Genomic DNA, 8,440 nt, shown 5'->3' with positions numbered 1-8,440 from the left:
CCTCTCTTTAAGATATCATCTATTGGGTGCCTGCTTCCAACAGTACTGACCTTATCCAATTCCCTATAACTGTCCTGGTGGCTGGTTTTGGTGATCCTCTTGAAAATATAAATAATTCCGAAATATCCCCACCTTCCCCTCTCCTTGGGTTTGACATGCAGACGAGTTTTCGTAACCAGAATACTGGGTCGATGTTTTGACACGTGGAAGCGCTCAGCTTCCATTCCGATTGACGATGCTTGGCGGTATCTCTATTTGCGCCAAACATTGGCCATACAATTATGTGGTCACTTTTATCCACTAATCCATTGTCTACTATTACTGAGTAGTGTAAGGTCATGAACTCTTCGTCCCGATGCGAGAAGCAGCCAAGTAGGTAGCTGTCCTGCGAGACGTTTCGAATAGGTTGTACTCCACCGGTGTTATTTTCCTAAGATGATCTACCACTCGTCCTGGATCCCAAACCGGTGGTTTGACGGGTTTCGTTTTATGTACCGAAATTGCCTGTAACATATTGTGTTGTACTACCACGTTGATGCTGATATCTACAATGATAATCGGTTTGCAAAATGTGGCTATGGCTGACTTTATGCACCAGGATGGTGTTGTACGACAAACCCTCCATGTAGCCTAGGTATCTGGCCAATTTCATTGGTTGAGGGCTATTCTGCCGTCCTAAGCGAAAGAGCATTATCTCAAGAATGTTAACTTTTGACTATGAGCAATTTTGTAAAAATACAAACCGCACCACTTTATAAATTCTTATTTGATGTTTATATGCGATATAATACCTCTTCGCACACTTATCTAACTGCTATGGGTTAATTATTTTAATTTAAAATTAAAAATTTAAGCTAATAAATGAGATAAGTCCATTTTGCTTAGTAAATTTGGTTTCGAAATAATAGATACGACCTATGCCTTTATGACACTGTAGGAAAACTTACAATTATTTTCAAAAACTAGCATTCCTTTCATACTTTCGTACAAATTAATATTTACAAAATTAGAAATACTTTTTAAAGATGTATGAAGGACTTTGTCACTTTATAAAAAATGTTTTACAAACCGATGAGAAATTCCACTCTCATCTTTTAAAGTATAATTACTAATTAATTACCACATTTAAATATCATGTTAATTATATCTAAAAGCCAACTAATGCAAACGCGCCAGTCGCGTTGTCAGCACTAAATGAGTTAAAAGTGGTATTTCTTCTAAAATTGTTCTCAGCACACACACTGCTAACTGTCATTTTGCTTGACAGGAACATTGGTAACATGATGTACCTAATATGAAAGATTTTCTTGTCGTAGAACTATCTTTTTCCCAAAATTCTTTGTTATGAAAATGCCGCCTTTCTTCAGATATCATTTCAGTGCACTTATGTGCACATTTTTCATTATCACAACCTTTTTTTACCGCATGCCTTTCTGCTATTGATTGCAACTTTTGTTTTTTTTCGTTCTTTTAAAGACAAATCAAATTTTTTCCTCTTTCTAATTAATCCCTTTTTGTGTGAAGGACATCACTGTTGCGTTCACGCTCACTAACAATTTCACCTGTGCCATTATTCTCACTGATCTCACCCTCATCCAATATAAATATTTGTGGAATATCTTCGGTGACAGTGTTATTAGAACTGACTGGATTAACTGGCTCAAGTTATAATAATAATGAAGGTTTTTCAACTATAACATAATTTATTGAAGATTCTGTTTGATTCGACGAAGTAGCATCATACATAGTCGGAGTAGCAGTAGCAGGACTAACTGGCGGCCTCCCCAAAAATAGTTTCACATTATATCCACGTTGGTCTGGAATAATAAAATCACGTATTATAATACGTAATGTTATTATTTTATTGCTTGGCCTTTATCTAATAAAAATACACTATAAAATACGGACATAATATTGAGGCATTTCCGAAACCATACCCACCCAAATTGTTCTGCATTGCCTCTTGATCAACATCAGGTTCCGAACATTTAACAGTTTCTGAAATGACGTTAGTCCACACTTAATGGCCCACGTGCGCCACGTAGGTCAAAATGATTTTATGGTATTTTAAGAGCATAAGCCTGGACATTCCTTAAACGAAACTGTTTATATAATTTTGAAGCCTTATTATCTTTTATATTTATTTTTAACATTTGATGACTCCATAAAGTATTTTTATACATAAAATAGTATTCTTTTAAACCTCTCTATCATAAGTAAAATTAATATTAACATTATATAGTGAAATATTTACTTATAATCTCTGTGATCCCAAATTTGACAAGAATTAGTCATTTTATTATTCGAAAAATGGGCACTATTCACACATTTGAAGATAATTATAGAGATACTGATTATAAGCTATGTCTTTGACCATTCAAATGTGATAAACTTCCTACGAATAATGATTGTTTTATAATAATTATTGACATATAAGAATAAGGTAGTATTTTTTTGAAATACGCCATTTCTATTGGCATTTCCCAGTGGTTAAGCTACAACATACGGCCGTAGCCATAAGTTGACAAACCTAAACGCGCGTGTTTGAACATGTACCGAACTGAAAACAAAAATCGTTTCAGCAACAGCTGAATTATTCTTTACAATAGCTGATAATATTACAGTATAAAAGAATATAAATGTCGACAAGTGATTGAAATAACCTCACATAGGTACATTTTTCCATAAAATTAAATTCATTGTATTTGAATTACTGTCTTACTTAATTCCTAAAAGACACATAATCATCATTTTCATCGCTCTTGAATACATTCTTGATATATTTTTGATAAAAACACGCCCTTGTCAAACCCACAATAATACACGCCGAAACGTCAAGCCAACAATGATGGCATTGTCGCTAGCGAAATATTGTGAGCTTTGCCGGTCATAATGGTAAGCGAAAAGGACGTATCTCAGAGATACTACTAAACCGCTTAGGAAATTGAGATACTGCTATTGCGCTTAGGATTTCATTGTGATTTTGAGATACGCCATATTTAATTAGCGTATAATACCTATTTAAAATTAGATGCGGCTATATCGCTTAGGAAAATAGATTGGGAGCCCCCTGAATGTACCTAAGGCAACAAAAACCAGAAAACGCAAAAAAAATGAGATACTGCTCTTTCGCTTAGGACGCCAGTATTATGATCCATTAGGTTCATGTTACCCATGTCATTGTCTTCCATTTGTTTCAAACTGGTTTGTAAGTTTTTAGAGTCGAAGGACGCCATCTGGAAATAAGGAGTGCCCTTTCTTCCACCATTCAATTTGATGTTATTTCCACCCCACCCGAAATTATCCATAGTTAAAAGGACAGGTCCTGGGTCCTTGGAGGTGGACGGTTAGTCTCCATACCTACTAGTGTCGTATGTGGGTGAGGCATTCTATAAGCAGGTACTATCGCCCTTTTTCGTAAGTTCACTCCCCAAAAGCATTGTTTCCAGCTCGGTGCCACTAGTAAGTACTTCCCTTTTGATGAGTTCAGGTGCGCTAGGACTCGTGAAAGTATGTTTGGTGGGGGAAATATCCACGCCAGTCTGAAGTCCTACACTCGGCTGAAGGCGTCGTGAAACAGCGCGCCACTGTCTGTAACGTCTCGTGACACATACGTTGCAATGACATGTGTTGTTTCGCTTGCGAATAAATCCACCTCGGGAAACCCCTATCTTTGAAACAGGGGGGGTGGTTGCGGTGTTGATGAGGTGCCATTCGGGAATGAGTTGTCTGCGGGAGAGATGATCTGCCACGCAGTTGTAATTTCTGCGGAAATATTGTGCAGTAAACGTGATGTTGGCTCGACTGGTAAATACTAGTATCTGTCGGCATAGGTTTAGGAGGGTGACAGGTTTTGTGCCGCCCTCGTTGTTGATGTATGCCACCACTATTTTGTTGTCTGTCTGCAGAAGCAGATCTGATTGTACCTGAGATTGAATTGCAACATTTCCTTCCTTTTGGAATGCCTTGCCATGCTAACTGGTCTTGTTCCCACATACCTGATAGGTGGTGTTCATTCAGTTGGGCTCGCTAGCCTGTGTCGGCTACGTCTGTCGTCAGGAAGTGATTGATGTGTGTCAACTCTGAGGAGCCTATCACCTGGAGCCACCACATGATGTCCTGTTGGGCCCGTGGTGGGATTGTCATCAATTAGCGAGGATGGGACCTCGGCCATATTGATGACTGGGGCGTTGTAGACGTCGGCAATACAACCTTCCTCGTGGAGGTAGGATGTGAAGTTGAGTCGCCCCCTAAACGTATTAAACGAGGGTTCTATCCCAACGTTTGAAACGATCAGAGGAACTCGTAAGCTGGAAAGCTATAATGATATTACTGCGTGTTCCAACGCTCTGCTCACCAGAGTTGAAAATTGGAGAGTATGTCGTGATGCAGCGTTGGGATACGACCACAATACGATTGTTTTTTCATTACAAGCCGCAGATAGCTACGCTGCAAACAAAACTTCAAATGTCAATCAACAGCGACCAGGTTTGTTTAAGACGTCCAAGGCTAACTGGATAGATTTTGGGCTTGCACTTATTTCCGTGATTCAGGATCGCGGTATCACTGTAGATAGCTTGGATAGCGTCACAGACGCACATGAGCTCGAAAACATTGTCAAAGAATGGTCATTGGCGAACGAGTCGGCATGCGAGAGCACGATGGTGCGCTCTTCGGGCGAAGGATTCCAAAGAAAAAGTAATCCATGGTGGAGTCCGAAACTGGATACACTGAAGACGGCTTTTAGGGTAGCAAGGACAAAATTTCGAAATTCAGGCGTGGTTCGACGGCGGTTCACTCAACAGATTTTTGAAGCCGCAAAGAATAAGTATGAAACTTCGATTGCGGAAGCGAAATTAGAAAGCTGGAAGAGCCATTGCTCGGCTCAGGGAAAAGAGAATGTATGGTTTAGTCTTCAGAGATTGCTCAAAAGTAAGGCGTTCAAACCGCCTGAAACTCTGACAATCAACGGTCGCATGACCTCTTCGGCTCTCGAATCTGCAGAGGCTCTTCTTGCGTATTTTTTTCCAGACGACAGTATTGCAAACGAAACGGAGCAACAGACATTGATCCGAAATGCCGCCTTGATTCCTTCAGAGGAAGATGACGACGAGAACTTCACTCTCGAGGAGGTCGAAAGAACAATGAGGCTGTTCAATCCAGCTAAAGCTCCGGAACACGACAGCTTCACGGCGGATATCTGTCTCAATTCATTCTTAACTGTTCCTAGCATAGTTGTCGCTCTTTATAATGCTTGTTTGTGAATTGGTCATTTTCCAAAAATCTGGAAGGTAGCTAGAGTGGTGGTCATTCCCAAACCGGGAAAGGACGACTACGCTAACATCTCGTCATATCGGCCCATCGGATTGCTCCCCGTGTTCGGTAAAGTACTCGAAAAATTATTTATTAATCGAGTTTCCTGGAAACTTCAGACTAAACATATGCTCAGCGAATACCAGTACGGTTTCACCCCTCAAAAGAGTACTGAAGACGCGCTTCATGCAGCAATTGATAGAATCCGGGGGGCTAACCACGGTGGTCAGCTCGTAGTGGCAGTATCTCTTGATATCAAAGACGCGTTTGACAACGCATGGTGGCCATATCTTCTTCAACAGTTGAAATCTAAAAATTGTCCAGCTAAAATTTCCAGGCTCATCAAAAACTATCTATCCGACCGAGAAGTCTTCGTCGAATATGCTGGAGCATCTGCTACCAAAGAGACATCAAAGGGATGCATACAAGGTTCGTCTTGCGGCCCTGTACTGTGGAACATAGTTCTCGACGATCTTCTCTCTATGCCGTTTCCCGAAGGTGTACACGCACAGGCCTTTGCTGATGATGTATTGCTGATTATGGAATCCAAAGAACTTGGTTCTCTAGAAACCATGACTAACAGCGTGCTGGAGAGCGTCGAGGCCTGGAGAAGGAAGGTCAAACTGTCTTTCTCCGCGGAGAAAACGAAGGCCTTATTCTTTACTAAGAGGCGCGTCTCTCCGCCTTCGCTGGTGATGAATGGGAAACCTCTATCATTTTCTAGGGATTTTAAACTTTTAGGTGTAGCAATGGATGACAAACTAAATTGGTCAAAACACGCGGACAGCATCTGCAAAAGAGCAGCAGTGACTTCGCTCAAACTAGCAAGAATGGCCAAACCCACATGGGGTGTATCTTCTGAAGCTCTTCGAATTCTCTACACTTGTGCTATTGAGCCTATGATCACGTATGCGGCCAGCATATGGTATGAAGCTGCCAAACGGAAAAAAACATAGCGAAAAAACTCAATACGGTTCAGCGAGCACTAGCGATACGAATATGCAGAACTTACCGAACGGCTTCGCTCAATTCAACGTAAGCTCTAGTAGGACTTATGCCTCTAGATTTACGTTTAAAACAAATCGCTCTCATTTACAGAGCTAAGAAGGGCGAGGAGGGCCTCGCAGGTTTTCTGCCTGACGACAGGCTTTACGAAAAACCGGTGGACTATAGAAGGCTACCACACCCGGCTAGACTATTTTCTGAAGTGGTTTCTTATCCTGCAACGTTTGAAAGCAACGAATGCAATAACATGCCGATTTTCACGGATGGGAGCAAAATTGATGGCGGTACTGGTGCAGGGTTTGTGGCATACATTAATGGCGGTGAGATAGCGGCTCGTAAGTACCGCCTTGCTAGCTATTGTACGGTAATGCAGGCCGAACTCTATGCCATCAGATCCAATCCAACGAAAGCTCACCGAAAACCATAGTATTTGTATTTATTCGGACTCCAAAAGCTCAATCCAAGCAATTGGAGATCCCTTGTCTACTAGTCCGATTGTCTTTTCTATTCACAGCGAGTCCGCAATACTGAGACGGCGCCACCCCGAGGTGCACTTCAAGTGGATAAGGGGACACACCGGGATAGAAGGAAATGAAAGAGCTGACAAATTGGCTTGGCATGGTGCCTCTGAACCCAAGACCGCGATAGCTTATGACAAATTTCTTCTAAGCAACGCGAAAATTACAATTTCAGATATGGTGAAAAACGAATGGAACTCACGATACATAAACTTATCGACAGGGGAGTTGACCCGAAAGTTTTTACCTTCAATTTTAGCAGCACGAGACGTCAGGGTGCATAAGGGGCTGTGTTTTGAGATGACTCAGATTCTTACAGCTCATGGAGTCATGCGAGCATACCTGCACCGGTTTAAAATAACATCTGATGGAAAGTGTCCATGCGACGATGGAAGCGACCAGGACGTCCTACATTTACTCCTAGATTGTCAAATCTTTAGCAAGGAGCGGCACAACCTGAACTTTTTATTACAGATGGCAGATGCGAACATTCGAGACCTTCCGGGGACCATGGCAAACGAGGCCGGAAGAGATGCACTTTTTAATTTCTGTATTGATGTAATAAAAAGAATAAAAATAATAAATGGTGACATGTAAAGATGATTCATGCCTTTCAGACCCAGTGACTGCAATCATATAAGATAGGATAAGTATATGCTCAGAATATCAGTCCTAAGCGACATTTCTTTTACCACGGGAAAAAACTCGACTACAAATCGCTGTCCTCAGTTCCCAATGAATACGACAAAATATTCATCAGAATCACCTCCGCCTTGCGCTACTAAGAATTTTCCAGGGTTTTTGTAAGGCGGTTTCATAGGCCCTGGCCGAATTCAAATTAGCAATACCCGATGCGGGTAGAAGAACAGTTTTCAATAAGGCATATTCTCTCAGCCGGCACAATTTTCATTTAACTAGCATCAAGTAGAGTAGTTTGCGTGCCAAAATTCTTAAGAAACCTCGATAGTAAATGCGAGGTATCCATAAAGGCATCAAGGAAAAAAAAAAGTTGAGTCGCCCCAGAAGGGATTGGATATGTGCCTGTCTGAGGACCTACTGCCTTTTTGTACCTGCGTTGTGTCAACTCTGAGGATCCTATCGCCTAGAGCTACCACATGATGTCCCGTTGGGCCTGTGGTGGGATTGTCATCAATTGGCGAGGATGGGACCTCGGCCATATTGATGACTGGAGCGTTGTAGCCGTCGGCAATGCAACCTTCCTCGTAGAGGTAGGATGCGAAGTTAAGTCGCCCCGGAAGAGATTGAACATGTGCCTGCCTGAGGGACCAACTGCCTTTTTGTACCTGCATTAGCAGATGGTGACGGAGTGCTACACACTTCTCCGGCAACAGAAACCTCCGCTTGTTGTGTATGTCCTACGTGGTGTCCAGGAACCCTCATTGTTGGCTTCGGTTCAGACAGGATCTTTTAATATTTATTAACCACCCTAAAGACTGTAGGAAGGTTATCCTGTATTCCACCTGAACCGAGACTGTTTCTCGGATTGGTTGGCTACTAAGAAGTCGTCTAGGTAAGTGAATATATTCAGCCATTCTTTCGTAGGCGTTCGGCGACCCAATTGGTCAGGGATAGAGGTGAGTTGG

The sequence above is a fragment of the Rhyacophila brunnea genome, unplaced genomic scaffold, assembly GCF_057557595.1.
Source record: "Rhyacophila brunnea isolate RB1 unplaced genomic scaffold, BYU_Rbru_1.0 scaffold_17, whole genome shotgun sequence".
In the NCBI taxonomy this organism is placed as follows: Eukaryota; Metazoa; Arthropoda; class Insecta; order Trichoptera; family Rhyacophilidae; genus Rhyacophila; species Rhyacophila brunnea.
The sequence above is the reverse complement of the archived record's forward strand: the minus strand, read 5'-3'. Positions refer to the sequence as shown.